The 15,952-nt window shown below is 36.0% G+C and overlaps 1 protein-coding gene and 1 pseudogene across 1 annotated transcript in view; both read left to right on the top strand.

Annotated features, from left to right (window-relative positions):
• Positions 1-15,952, top strand: part of LOC107942609 (receptor like protein 21) — a 170,246-nt gene that overhangs the window by 140,694 nt on the left and 13,600 nt on the right. The window lies entirely within an intron of this gene.
• On the top strand, positions 11,982-14,804 carry LOC107939048 (L-type lectin-domain containing receptor kinase IV.1-like; annotated as a pseudogene).

The following is a 15,952-nucleotide window of genomic DNA, read 5'->3' as shown; positions in this document are numbered from 1 at the left end:
ATCCCGATACCGAGAATATCAAGGACCACAGAGATGGGTCTGCAATTGACAGTTGGAAAGGGAGCTTTGCCGAGAAGAGGATTGGGGAAGTATCTTCAGGGCCGAGTTGAGGCCCCATTGTTGAAAGACAAGCAGGACCGTTTTGGCTTAGGATACAAGCCAGATGCTAGGCAGAAGATGATAGAGCAGGAAAAGAAGCGAGTGAGGAGAAGGGCTCGATTGACAGGTGATGAAGTCAAATAGGAACCCATGACCTTTCCTCACCTATCCAAGACTTTTGTATCGGGAGGATTCGTCTATCAAGGAATGCTAAGGGTCAGAAGTATTAACACGGAGTTAGAGAGTATTCATGACGTGTATGAAGAAGCGACGCGAGGAAGAACTTCGCCAGATATTCGTCCTTACGAGTCAGAAAGAGCGCTAAACAATTAGACTGCAGAAGAAATACCTGTAGTTTTTAGGATTTCCTCAGAGTAATGTCCAGAACACCCTTATTGCTTTTTAGCCTAGAAGTGATAAGGATTCCTTTGTGAAATAGGCTCATGTCCAGAAGATCGTTACTTTAATAAAGTTCATGTTTGCAGTCATTTTTGGAGCAAATCTTTCTTTCCATAGGAGCAGTTATTTTAAATTTTTCCCAAACTACACTTGCATTTCATTCATGACCATATTGCACCGAACAATTCCTGAATCCATATTGTTTTTATAACAGGTCCTACGATATCAATGATACGAATGTCACTCTTACAAATTCAGAGTCTCCTTTTGAACGAAATATTTGTTTAGAGGGATCGCATGATTTTGAGGATGACGAAAACTGTGGTTTGTCTCCTGACTTGTTGAAGATGGTAGAAAGGGCCGAGAAGCAAATCCTACCTCATAGGGAATTAATAGAAATTGTGAGCTTGGAGGAGGGTAAAGAGGTGAAGATCGGATCGGATATCTCTGCAAGGACAAGACAGGACCTCATCGATTTACTCCGAGAGTTCAAGGATGTATTTGCATGATCATACCAGGATATGCCGGGGTTGAGTACCGACATGGTAGTCCATCGTCTCCCTATAAGAGAAGATTGCAAGCCAGTGTAGCAAAAACTCAGAAGGATGAGGCCTGATATCGTGTTAAAGATAAATGAGGAGGTCCAAAAGTAGTTTGATGCCGGGTTTCTGCAAGAAGTCAGGTATTCTGAGTGGGTGGCTAACATCGTACCAGTTCCAAAGAAAGATGGAAAAGTACGAATGTGTGTGGATTATCAGGATTTGAACAAGGCTAGTCCAAAGGATAATTTCCCATTGCCTCACATCGACACATCGGTAGACAATACTGCGGGCTTTTCACTGTTTTCCTTCATGGATGGTTTTTCTGGGTATAATCAGATAAAGATGCATCCTGAAGACATGAGAAAGACTACATTCATTACGTTATGGGGGACGTTTTGTTATAAAGTGATGTCGTTTGGATTGAAGAATGCAGGAGCGACATACCAAAGAGCCATGGTAGCCTTGTTCCATGACATGATGCACAAGGAAATCGAGGTTTACGTTGATGATATGATCATGAAATCTAGACCGGAGAGCGAACATGTACGGGTCTTGAGAAAGTTATTCTTAAGATTGAGAAAGTTTCAGCTCAAGCTTAATCCAGCGAAGTGCACTTTTGGGACCAGGTCAGGAAAGTTGCTAGGCTTCATAGTCAGTGAAAAGGGAATCGAGATTGACCCAGACAAAGTCAAGGCAATATGAGATTTACCTCCACCTCGCACTCAGAAAGAAGTTTGAGGTTTCCTCGGAAGATTAAATTACATCGCCAGGTTCATTTCACAATTGACTGAGAAATGTGACCCTATATTTTGTCTTCTGAAGAAACATAATCCTGGTACTTGGGATGAGGAATGCGAAGAAGCTTTTAACAAGGTGAAACATTATTTGTCTAACACTCCAGTGCTGACACCACCTAGCCCGGATAGGCCGCTGATATTGTATCTGGCAGTATTTGATAATTCCATGGGGTGTGTGTTAGGCCAACATGATGAAACAGGGAGAAAAGAAAGGGCGATATATTATCTCAGCAAGAAATTCACTAACTGTGAAATGAGATATTCGCCGATTGAGAAGTTATGTTGTGCCTTGATTTGGGCAACCCGAAGATTAAGGCAGTACATGTTATACCATACGACTTGGCTAATCTCAAAGTTAGACCCGTTAAAGTATATGATGGGGTCAACTGCTTTGAATGGGAGGATGGCCCGGTGGCAGATCTTACTGTCTGAATTCGATATAGTCTATGTGAGTCAAAAAGCTGTAAAAGGAAGTGCAATAGCTGACTTTTTGGCTAGCAGGGCTTTGGAATATTACGAACCGCTAAGTTTTGATTTTTCGAATGAGGACTTGTTGTATGTAGCCGCTACTGAAGAAAATCTCCAAAAAAGTCACGGTTGGAAGCTAAACTTTGATAGAGCCTCGAACACTGTGGGCAATAGAATTGGGGTAGTCTTAGAATCCCCGAATGGTGATCATTATCCTTTCACTTGCAAATTGGATTTTGATTGCACAAACAACATGGCAGAATACGAAGCGTGCATCATGGGCATTCGTGCAGCTATAGAGTGAAGGATCAAAGTGTTAGAGGTCTATGGAGATTCGGCATTGGTGATACATCAGCTCAGGGGTGAATGGGAAACGAGAGACCCTAAATTAGTCAGTTATCGAAAGTTGGTCCTCAAATTGATTAAGGAGTTTGAGGACATCACTTTTTGCTATCTCCCACGAGACTAGAACCAGATGGCTGATGCACTAGCTACTTTAGCCTCCATGATCAAGGTGAACAGACATGAGGATATAAAGCCAATCCAAATGAGTATCTATGAAGACCCGGCTCATTGTTACAATATTGAAGAAGGAGAAATTGATGATAGTCCTTGGTATCAAGATATACTACGATATGTAAAAAATCGTGAATATCCTGGCCAAGCAACGGAGAATGAAAAGAGAACTCTGAGAAGATTAGCCATTGATTACGTCTTAGATGGGGAGATCTTATACAGGAGGGGAAAAGATTAGGTTTTATTAAGATGTGTGGACGACGTGGAAGCAAAGAAAATACTGGAGGAAGTCTATGAGGGTATCTGTGGGACGCATGCTAGTGGTTTCACAATGGCCAGACAGATTATGAGATCCGGGTATTACTGGTCCACCATGGAAGGGGATTGCATCAATTATTCCAAAAAATGCCATAAATGTCAAATCTATGGTGATAAAATGCATGCACCACTTTCGCCTCTTCATGTCATGACTTCTCCATAGCCTTTCTTCATTTGGGGTATAGATGTCATCGGGCCAATATCGCCGAAGGCTTCAAACGGGCATCGTTTCATATTCGTGGTTATTGACTACTTCACCAAATGGGTAGAAGCTGCTTCGTATGCCAACATTACAAAGTCATCAGTCAGTAAGTTCTTGAAAAGGGAGATCATATGTCGATATGGAATGCCTGAAAGAATCATATCCGACAATGCGTTGAACCTGAACAACAGCTCAATAGCAGAAGTCTGCAGTCAATTCAAGATCAGACATCACAATTCATCGCCGTATCGCCCAAAAATGAATGGTGCAGTGGAAGCGGCTAATAAAAATATAAAGAAGATTGTGGGGAAGATGACTGAGACTTACAGAGACTGGCACGAGAAATTACCATTTGCCCTCCTTGCTTATCGAACGTCAATCAGGACCTCCACCGGGTCAACTCCTTTCTCCTTAGTTTATGGCATGGAGGCAGTCTTGCCTATTGAAGTTGAAATCCCTTCTCTCCGGGTTTTGACTGAGCTACAATTGGATGAAGCAGAATGAGTTTAATCTCGATACGATCAGTTGAACTTGATAAAGGGAAAAAGGCTAAAGGTTATTCAGCATGGTCAGATGTACCAGAAAAGAATGATGCGAGCCTACAACAAGAAGGTCCGACCCAGAGAATTTCACGAGGGGGACCTGGTTTTGAGAAAAATTCTTTCTCTACAAAAAGATTTTAGGGGAAATGGATGTCGAATTAGGAAGGTCCTTATGTTGTAAAAAAGGCCTTCTCTGGAGGAGCCCTGATCCTTGCTGAAATGGATGGAAGAAACTTGCCTAATCCAGTAAATTCAAATTCGGTCAAGAGATACATTACTTGAAGAAGGGAAGGAACCAAGGTGAAAACTCGCAAAGGGCACTTTGATTCCAAAAAAAAAGGAGAGGCTAGGGTGAAAACCCGCAAAGGGCACCTTAAGACCAAAGGGGATTTGAGTCGAAAACCCGAAAAGGGCAGCTCAAATTTTGATTGGCACGTGGTAGTCTTGCTGTACCTAAATCGGCAGAAAGGAATAGACGACATCTTGGGGCATCAACAAACTACTGTGAATCTTCTAAACACGTGTTGAATTCAGAAGGGTTTTCAAAAAATTGTATAGAGAAATTCAAAGTAGAGATATTTGGGGCACCTGATCATAGTATTTGTATTGAATCCATTGTTTTAGAATATTTCATTCTTCTTCAATATAAATATTCCCAGACAATTCCTCTATCATTGACAATCCATTGCGTGCTATGCTCCCAAATTAATTTTATTCATCGTTATGATCTTTTTGCAAACATGTTGCCTTAAAATGACGATTAATGGACTAGTAAAACTTTCACAATGGAAGTTTTTCATATTACTCTGGAAATCTTTAAACAGTTCGGGAACCTGAAACAGGACTATTGTTTAGACCTTCACCCGGTTAAAAGGTCAGAGATATCTAGGAGTCAAGAGTCAAGATTAAAATTGTCAAGCTTTGACGAAGCGTTGTTGTCACAAAAGAAACCTTAACGAGCAATAATGATTTTAAACATTCAATATTCATTCTTCATGACATAACATTCAAATGTCATTCATACATGCCTAGTTAGGAGCATTTGATTCATTTGATCATGACATCCTAATCATTAGGCATAATTAGGCCCATAAAGTGAATCATACAGGTCATGTTTCACAGAGAGCAGATTGGTGAAATCATAAAGCCTTGTCTCCCTGAGCAACAGTGGAGCAGGTGGAAAAGATAACAGATATTGCCTTCCCATATTGGTGACGAAACAGATCGAAAGAAAGTAGATCTTGTCTTCATGTACTGGCGTGAAGTAGATCAGAGATACCAGATCTTGCCTTCCCATACTGGTGGCGAAGTAGATCAAAGAAACAGATTTTGTCTCCCCATACTGGTGGTGGAGTAGATCGAAGAAAATAGATCTTATCTTCATGTACTGGCGTGGAGTAGATCAAAGATAATAGGTCATGTCTTCCTATATCGGTAGCGAAATGGATCGAATATACATATTTTATTTTCCCATGCTAGTGGCGAAGCAGATCAAAGAAACAGATCTTGTCTCCCCATACTGGTGGTGGAGTGGATCAAAGAAAATAGATCTTATCTTCATATATTGGCGTGGAGTAGATCAAAGATAGTAGGTCCTGTCTTCCTATATTGGTAGTGAAGTGGATCGAATATACAGATTTTATCTTTCCATACCGGTGGCGAAGTAGATTGAAGAAAGCAGATCTTGTCTTCATGTACTGGCGTGAAGTAGATCAAAGACGACAGATCTTGTCTCCCCATACTGGTGGTGGAGTAGATTGAAGAAAATAGATCTTATCTTCATGTACTGGCGTGAAGTAGATCAAAGATAGTAGGTCATGTCTTCCTATATCGGTAGCGAAGTGGATCGAATATACATACTTTATCTTCTCATACTGGCGGCGAAGTAGATGGAAGATTACAGATCTTGCCTCCCTAAGAGTAGTGAAGCAGGTCAAAGATGGCAGATTTTACCTCCTTGAAGTTGCAGTGGAGTACATTGAAGCCAGTAATTCTATCTCCCCGGTCGGCAGTGGAATCGATAGAAAAAAGCAGATCTTGTCTTCATGTATTGGCGTGAAGTCGATCGAAGTAAGCAGATCTTGTCTTCTCATACTGGTGGTGAAGTGGATCGAAGATACAAGCCTTATCTCCCTGAAGTTGCAGTGGAGCAGACAAAAGTGACCAATCCTATCTCCTTAAAGTCGCAATGGAGTGGATTAAAACCGCAGACCTCATCTCTCTGAGGTTGCAGTAGAGCAGATCGCATTAGATTTATCTCTAAGTTATAGCAGAACAAGTTGAAGCTTGGAGAAGATTGAAGCACCAGTTCCTATACCTTTGAAGATGCAGAAGGAAGGAATGAGGTTACTTAAAGAAAAAGAACGCCTAGGTCCATACAACCAGGCAAAATTGGTCTTTTTAAGTCTTTGCTCCATTCTCGTTACACGATAACGAGCAAAGACGGGCAGCTGTAATACCAATTGTTGCCTGGTAAAAATAATAATAAACCAAAACAGAAAGAAAATCCAAATAAATAGCCCATTTACATGGCCCAATATCATCAACAGATACAAACCCAATAACCTAAATTACCCTAGCCCAATAACTAACACCCAAATTTCCCAAACCCTAGCTTTATGTTTAGCGCCGCAAGCCCCCTAACAGTCACTAGCAGACGTCCCAAGCGCCGCACGTCTCGGGGCTGGCCTCTCAACGAGCGCCGTTCGCGCGCACGACACCTGCAAACAAAACAAACTCAAAGAGTCCAACAGAGAGAAAACAGCAAAATAATAGATAGATGCGATTTAGTTTTTCTTTTTCGGGCTATAAAAGCCTTTGAAAATCTGTAAAAAAGGCAGGGGGATAGAAAAAAATCAAAAAGAAATACAGAGAAATACAAAAGGAAAAAATATTTAGAATACAAAGTTTTGTTTAAAGGTGATTTGCGTTTTATTTACTTAGCCTATTTTATTTTATTTTATTTTATTTTATTTTATCAAAAATAAAGGGAAGAAATTTACCTTCGGAGCCCATCGCGTCACATCTCCGATCGGCGAAAGCGCGGCGGAGACCAGTTGCTGCGGCGGTGCAAAAAGGGGCCAAAAAACGAAACCCTAACAGAGGGCGCTTTTTCTTTTTTTCTTTTTTTCTTTTACTCAATTTTCAAATGATTTTAGAGGAAGGAAATTGATTTAAATAACGGATCAAAACGGCGCCGTTTTCCCAGGCCTGACCCGCGCGGTGACCCGACCCGAAGGGGAGGATCCGCGCGCTCTGACGTCAGGTGGGGAATTTGCGCAGTTAGCCCCTCTCTTTTGCAGCGCATGTCAATTAAACCCTTTTTATTTGTTTTAAAATTTGGGCCGCGAATTTCATTTTTATTTCAATTTGATACCACATTGCGCAGCGTTTTGGAAGGGAAGGAATTATTTCCTTTTTAGTCCCCCATTATCGCTCGCGTGTTTGAATTGATTTTTTTATTGTTTTTAAATTTGCCCCATTTTTTTCGTCTTTTGTTCAATTTAATCCACTTTTTCTTTTTGACCTATTTTTATTTTTTTATTTGTTTATTTATTTATTTATTTATTTTTGTTAAAAAAACATTATTATTATATTATATATTATCCTTGTTACTATCATTATCTCTATGTTCATTCACATGCATTTTTTTATATAATATATATATGCATTTTCCTTATATAGTATTCACATATTATTTTCTTTGTATAATATATATACATATATATGCATGTTTTACATTACGTGCCTACCTATATACTTTATACATGTGTTTTTTTATTTTTTCAACTTCTATATATATACTTTTATATTTTTAGTTTCAAATATTTTTCTTTACATTTGTAAATATGTATACGCATTTATATATATATATATTATTCTTCCTAATTTTTTTTATACATACATATTCTAAAATATACATTCATTTCCTATAATATATACATTTTTCAAAAAATATTTTTTTACTATTCTATTTCATTTTTTTTGTATACATACTGTACATACATATAAGTATTTTTACATAATTTCGTACCTTACCAATGCACATATACTTATACCATTTTATTTTCTTTTGTAAATAGATGCACATATGCGTATTCTTATACTTTTGTCTTATTTTCATATATTTATATATTCATGCATAGTTTTCGAGATTATTATAAGTCTTTCGCCTTACATATTTCATTTGTTTTTTACGTATGTATGTTTGTATATGAGTGTTAAATGTAGGCATACTCATGTTTGCAGCTTTACCGTTATATTGTATTTGTATATGTTTGCAAATATGTATTCATATATGTTCTAAATTAAAGTTTTTGCTTCATATTATACATTAACTTTTGATATACCCCTTTTTGAAAATATATTATGGTTTTAACCGTACATCAAAGTTATTTTCTTGATTCGAAGGTTTTTTGTATATAAAAACAATACTCAAGGTTTTGGGATTTTCAAGGAAAATTGAGCCCTAACGTATTGGGTTCCGGTTTTTTTTGTTGATTTCAAATAATCGAGAATATTCTTTATTTTAAATACGAGCACCAAAAAATCATTTTGGGAACTTAATTTGCCGTGCCCTAACGTATTGGGCGTGGCATGTTACCTTCTCGAAATGAAGATTTTCGCATAAAATAAAAGTGATATTCAAAGTTCGAGGATTATGAGGAATTGTACCCTAACGTATTGGGACTCGATTTCTTTACATGACTCGGACAATTGATTATCGTTTTTTTTCTTTTCAAATTTCATCATTTAAGTTGATTTTAAAATCTTTTTAGCCCTCGACACTAAGACATCAAATAATCGATTTGGTACCGATTTTGGGCGTTACGAGGGTGCTAACCCTTCCTCGTGCGTAACTGACTCCCGAACTCATTTTCTCGAAATTCGTAGACCAAAATAATTTTTAAGGTGAGCCGATCACACCTTATTAAAGGATCGGTGGCGACTCCAGTTTTTATTTTTAAGTCGACACTAAAATTTTTGTTTTCAAAAAAACGGTTTCGACAGAATAAATATCAAAATACGATTACAATAAAATGCTAGTATACAAAAGCAAAATCATGATACACTAAAAATTAAGACAACATGCTAGTTGATGACAATAATATGAACATGGCAATGCAAACAATTCACAATGATGGAAATAACGATAACGAGGATAATAATAATAATGATGATAATAATAATACTAATAATAATGTTTAATTTTGAAATATTCAAGGGAGCAAATAAATAAAAGAACAAATAAATAAATAAATAAAAGATGAGCCTGTTAAAAAAAATAAAAGAAATATTAAACAAATGAGCGAACATCAATAAATATTTGACTAAAAAATTTTGAGATTAAGTAAATAAATGAATAAAATAAATGGGACAATTCCTTTTCTTCTTTTTTTTTATAAAAAAGGACATGTATAATATTAAGGAAAATAATTTGTAAAATATTTAGAATAGATGACCCAATATTAAAATAAAATGAAATGTGGAACACGATTTATAAGAAAAAAAATAAATATAATATACATAATAATCCATAGATATATGCAATATATAAACTAGAGGTGCCCATTGGCTGGGAGGCCCGCCCGAAATATGGGAGGGTTTGGGTAAAAATATAGGCCCAAAATATGGGCTTAGGCAAAAAAAGAGGCCCGTTCAGAAAACGAGCTGGGCCTCGGGCACCACTTTTTTGGCCCGGCCTGGCCCGAATATAATAAATATATTTTTATTTTTTAAATTTTAAAATAATTTTAAAATACTTTTTTTATTTTTTATTTTTAAAATAAATTTTTGGTGTTTATTTAAAAAATGGGCCGGGCCGAACCGGGCTCAGGTTTTTTCCCGAGCAGGGCCTGGACAAAATTTTAGGCTCATATTTTGGGCCTAGGACGCGGGCCAAAATTTTTCTAGGCCCGGCCCGTGAGCACCTCTGATATAAACAAAATGATGTATAATAATGCATAAATACAAGACACAAATATAGCAAGAATAAGGAAATTGGTAATTAAATAAATAAATTGAATTAAATTGAATTAAATAAATAAATAAATTAAATTAAGTTAAATTAAACTAATAAATAAATTAATTAATTAAAACGGGGACTAAATTGAAGTTTAATCTAAAATTTGGGGCAAAATTGCGCATGAAAATAGGCTGGGGACCAAGTTGTAATGCGCAAGAAAAAAGGGAGGGCCAAATGGGCAATAAATCCAATTTCTGGGCACGTGTCACTTCCCTAGGGGATTAGCGCACCAGGGACCAAATTACAAAGAAAAAAATAGTTGTGGTCCAATTTAAAAATAAAGAAAAAAGAGCAAATAAAGAAAAAAACCGCCGCCGTCTACAGTGGCCGAAAAATAAAAAAAAAACTATTTTTTGGCTTTTTGTCTCCCGAGCCTAGAAAATCATCGTTTTTCATCGGAAACGACAACCTCGGCCTCCCACGGCGCCTAAAAACCTTAAAAGGTAAGGCCTTTCTTCCTTTTTTTGTGTTTATTTTCTAAAAAAAACTAAGAAAAATACAAGTAAAGAAGAAGAAAAATGAAAAAAAAAGAACCACCTTTTGAATCTTTTCTTTGTTTTGATTGCTTTTTTTGTTGTATATTTTGTGTGAAAAAAAAATACAAAATCTATTGTGGCTTTTTATAGCTGAAAATACAAGATATTTTTCCTTTTTTTTTCGTTTTTTTCTTCGTTTCTATCATTTTGTTTGTTTTACAGGTACAAGAGCCAACTTTGTAGGTACGGAGGCGGACATGGAGGAGTGGCGGTGGTGCTAGCGTGGCAAGCGGCTATGGCGGCTGATTTGGTGTTGGGGGCTAGGGTTTTTTTTTTGTGTGTGTTTAGGTGTTGGGTTAATTTTGGGCCTAGGGTTTTTATTTTATTGGGCTACTGTTTGGGTTTGGGTTAATAGTTTGTAAATGGGCTTATAATATTCTATTTTTTGAGCTGGGCTAGGCCAACAAAATTGGCCCATTACAATAAATAAATACAAAAAATATAAAATCTTTTACACATTTATATTTTTATTTTACCGATTGTGTCTTAATTCAATTGACATCAATATTATTACTAATGCAAGTGAACTCTTTAAAATTTATTATTCATATCTAACCCTAATGAGAGACAAGTTAACATGCCTTTTCCTGGGCCCATAACGACGACTTCGATTATGTTTGCACATTTTTTAAATCTTCAATTTCATTAATTACGAAAGCTGATGGGCATCTACACTAAATTTCCACCCACTAGAATTTACGTATTAATTTGGCTTTCTCAACTACCAATATGACTATATAAAGCTATATAAAGCATATAATTATAGTTATATACAAGGACGGATTTTATATGAGATTACCAAAGTATTTTATAGATAGGATATTCAATAGCTTGGTCTCAATCCGCACATGACCTTGACTTAAACGTCATCCACTCATTCTATGTCTTAAAAAAATCAAGAATGAGAACTTTGTGCATGTAAGTTGGTTGGCTATCAAGTTGAAGATTTCAAAACCAGTTATAGTTCAAGACTTTATTTTTCCATAAAACCAAAATTTTCTACATTATGGATACTTTTGAATTTTCTTTTTGGCAATTAGTAGAGAGGGGACAAGGAATGGGTTTTCCAATATTGATGTTAACATTAGACTTAAATGGTAAAAATATTATAGAGGTTCTGTATTAGAAGTTAGATTGTATTTTGTTTTCTCTATTAAAAATGGACAAATTAATCTTTGTATGTTAGAAACCAAAGTGCAAAATCATTGTGTATTAAAAGTTCTATCCATTTGTGTTGTTAAGTTATGATTTGGCCTTTTTCAAAAAAAGAGAGAGTAAGTGGCATGGAATTAAAAGATGAGGAGAATTAGATAAAAGTATTGTACTAGAAGTTAGATTGCACTTTACCCTTTCTACTAAAAACTAGGCAGTCCATGCAGATTAGATAAAAAAACAAATTGATCCGTCTGCTAAAAATAGGCAAATTGCCCACTTCTGCAATCACTTCTATTCATACTTTACTTGTTACTTAACAACTACTTCAGGTGAACAATTCCTAGTGTTAAGAAAATAACATGGTTGATTCGGCAACTAGACAATGGCAGGTGATATGTCACATGTACTTCATGCTGATATAGCGTTTATCACATCAGCAAATCTTTAAAAATTAAAAATTATATGTAAATTATTTAAAAATTATAAGAAATTATATAAAATCACATCTAAAATGAACTTGTAAAAATGATTGTTTAAATGACCTTAATAACCATTTGTTTAAACTGATTACTAATGTCAAGTTTAGGATTCGAAAATGGCCTAAATGAGTTGGAAAAAAAATTGCAAGAACTCAAGTTGGATCCTTACCTATAAAACCAAGTAAAAGAGTTTTTTTTTTTTAATTTGATTATACATTTTAGTTTGAATTTTTTTTATCTATAATAATTTCTCAAGACTTAATTGTAAGTTATTTCCATAATCTAAATTATTGTGGAGGGACTTATATAAGCTGAAGGTTGACACGAAAGTCAATAGTCAATATTTGAAAGTTAATGCAATTAACTATGCCATTGTTGATGTATCTAATGATATTTTCTTAACGATTTCCTCTAACCTAGAAAGCTAGGTTTAGCTAGTTGGTGCTATGTTACACCACAATGAGTGAGCAAATGAATGTATATACTGCATCATAATTGAGATTTTTATTCAAATATTTTATTTTATTTTATTTTTATCCTTAAATCATGAATAGTATTATAATTGTACTATTAGTGGAGATTTTAAATTCAAAAAGTAGAGTCAGGAGTTGACAAAAATTCTATAGAGATGTAGTCTAATATTTAAAAAATAAATATTTATAAAAAATACATATCAATTTTTTAAAATTATTTGTGAAATAAAAAAATACATTATTAGTATACCCATAATTAAATAATTTTTTTAAAAAAAAATTCTTTTGACTAATTTGAAAGAAGCTTTTCTAAAACATCATCCATCCGGACCCAACAATTGTCCTCTCTCTTGCCAAGTTTAAGTATGCTTTCCACCCTCACCTTTTGACTTTAAGAACTCTACCAACGGTTCTGTTTTTTCCTTCTCTACCACCTTTGTCTTCGCCATACTTCCCGAGTATCCAACTCTCAGCGGCCATGGAATTGCTTTTGTGATTGCACCCACCAAAGGCTTACCCACATCTCTTCCAAGTCAGTATCTCGGACTGTTTAATGAGTTCAACAATGGCAATGATACAAACCATGTTGTTGCCGTAGAACTCGACACCATACGAAGTACAGAGTTCGATGATATCAATGACAATCACGTTGGGATTGATATTAATGGGCTGAAGTCTGCTAAATCTATTTCAGCTGGATATTATGAGGACGGCAGCCATGACATTAAAAACCTGTCCTTGATCAGTGGTAAACGGATGCAAGTTTGGGTCTAATATCATGGTCTAGAGAAGAAAATGGATGTGACTTTAGCTCCATTTAAGGTTCCTAAACCCAACACCCCACTTTTGTCCTTGTCTTTTGACCTGTCTTCAATTGTCAACGGTGAGATGTATGTTGGTTTTTCATCGTCAACTGGTTCGGTCCTCACATCTCATTATGTTTTGGGCTGGAGCTTTAAGGTTAATGGTCAGCAGAAGAGCTTACCCTCTCTCGCCTTCCCAAGCTTCCTCGGTTAGGACCAAAGAAAAAGCCGAAAGTTTTGACAACTGGGTTGCCTTTGATTTTGGTGAGCTTGCCTTTGGCGGGAGTTTCTGGTGCTGTTTATTGGGTAAGGAGGAAAAGGAAGTTTGCTGAAGTAGTTGAAGATTGGGAGCTTGAGTATGGGCCTCATAGATTCAAGTTTAAAGATCTATATATTGCTACAAAAGGATTCAAAGACAAGGAATTATTAGGTGCTGGTGGATTTGGTAGGGTCTACAGAGGAGTTCTTTCAAGCAATAAACTTGAGGTTGCAGTGAAAAGAGTCTCGCATGAATCAAGGCAAGGGATGAGGGAATTTGTAGCAGAAATTGTGAGTATCGGTCGTCTCCGACACCGCAATTTAGTCCAACTCTTGGGATATTGCCGGCGCAAAGGTGAGCTGCTTTTGGTCTATGACTATATGCCTAATGGAAGTCTTGATAAGTATTTGCATGACCAGCCAAAAGTCACCCTAAACTGGAGACAAAGATTCAGAGTCATCAAAGGTGTAGCATCAGGATTGTTATATTTACATGGAGAATGGGAGCAAGTTGTGGTTCATAGAGATGTTAAAGCCAGCAATGTTTTACTGGATGGTGAATTAAATGGAAGATTGGGAGATTTTGGGCTTGCTAGATTATATGACCATGGAACGGATCCCCAAACAACTCATGTTGTGGGAACTCTTGGTTATTTGGCTCCCGAGCATACTCGAACCGGGAAAGCCAACCCGTCCACCGATGTGTTTGGTTTCGGGGCATTTTTGCTTGAAGTTGCGTGTAGAAGAAGACCAATAGAGGCACAATCTCCGACAGAAAATGCAGTCTTGGTAGATTAGGTGTATTCATGTTGGTCCAAAGGTAATATTATGGAGGCCAAAGATCCAAATCTGGGTTCAGATTATGTAGCAGAGGAAGTTGAGTTGGTTTTAAAACTTGGGTTGCTCTGCTCTCACTCAGAACCTGAAGTAAGGCCAACCATGCGCCAAGTCCTTCAGTTTTTAGAAGGGGATGTTTCATTTCCAGAAATGTCATCACTCAGTCTCACTTCCAGTGGACTAACATTTGGACGTGGACAGGGGTTTGATGATTATGTCATGTCGTATTCATCTTCCGTTTGGAAGGGATTCTCCAATTGTTCTGTTGCAGATTCTTTAGTTTCTGAAGGTCGATGATTGTAAAATTTTTCTCAGTGTTAATAATAAGAAGTGGTAATCCATTGCTTTGCGTAAAGGCTACTTAGTCAAGATACTTAGATGAACAACCATTTCTTTTAAATTATTATCATAATATTGGTGAACCTAGAATTTTGTGTTATTTGTATATTCTTAGATGTTGCCAAAAGGAGGGCTGTTAGAAATGATTGGCTTTACCAATTTCACAACCTATACTACTGCCCAACCTAGTTCTTCTAGTTTGTGTTCCCTTTTTTATTTAGTTTGTGGAAGGGAGTTGAGGGGCACAACCACAACCATACTTGTTTCTACATTTTGACTCCAAAGGTACCTAAAACTTTAACACCACAGTGCTATTGCCTCTGTTTAGAACCAAATATAATATGTAACCATTTTTTGCCTCTGTTTATACTAAATTTTATGTGCCTAATAGATTGTAATGTGCATAGGTTAGCAAAACAGAGCAATCTACGAAGTAGAAACAAAATCACCAGAGGCAAACCGAAGCCGAATTGAACACCCAAGAGATTTAAAAAATCAATTTAACCCTTTTAAATTTCAAAATATCATAAAACTTATAAACATAAATATTTAAAAAAGTTATAAAAATTTTAAAATTATAAAATAACAATACCAAACTCATTAAAATCTAATTATTGAGATTTTTAAAAATTTTGACCCCTACTCTTTTATTGGCCAATATTATTAAATTATTTAATAAAAATTTTATAATTTTTAAATTTTAAAAGGCTTAATTAATTTTTAAAAAAATTTTGTTACTAAGACCTTTTTGACCCTTTAGCCTTATTAGTTTTAAAAATGTCTAATTTACTTCCCATAAAAGAATAGGGGTAAAATTGAATAAATATGTAAAAGTTGACGGCTAAATTTATTATTATACTTTATATATAAACATCAAAATTTAACAAGAGGGGTTGTTTTGCTTACTCTTCTAAAGTACAGGTGCCTAACTATTATACTTGTGTGTGAGAGGTCCTATGTTCAAATCTCTTCCCTTGAGTTTTTATTGTTTTTATTCATACACTTGACTCGTCACAAATAAGTTATATTTTATTTTTGTTAGTTTAAGGGTAAGAATGAGTTTATTGGTTTAATAGTAAAGTTTTAGCTTACCTAGGGATCTTGTGTTCTAATCTTGTTGGGTGCAACGATGGAATTCTTTTTGTTACTCTCTGTTATGTCGTC

Source organism: Gossypium hirsutum, chromosome D02 (assembly GCF_007990345.1).
Source record: "Gossypium hirsutum isolate 1008001.06 chromosome D02, Gossypium_hirsutum_v2.1, whole genome shotgun sequence".
Classification (NCBI taxonomy): domain Eukaryota; kingdom Viridiplantae; phylum Streptophyta; class Magnoliopsida; order Malvales; family Malvaceae; genus Gossypium; species Gossypium hirsutum.
This window is presented reverse-complemented; position numbering and strand designations above follow the sequence as displayed.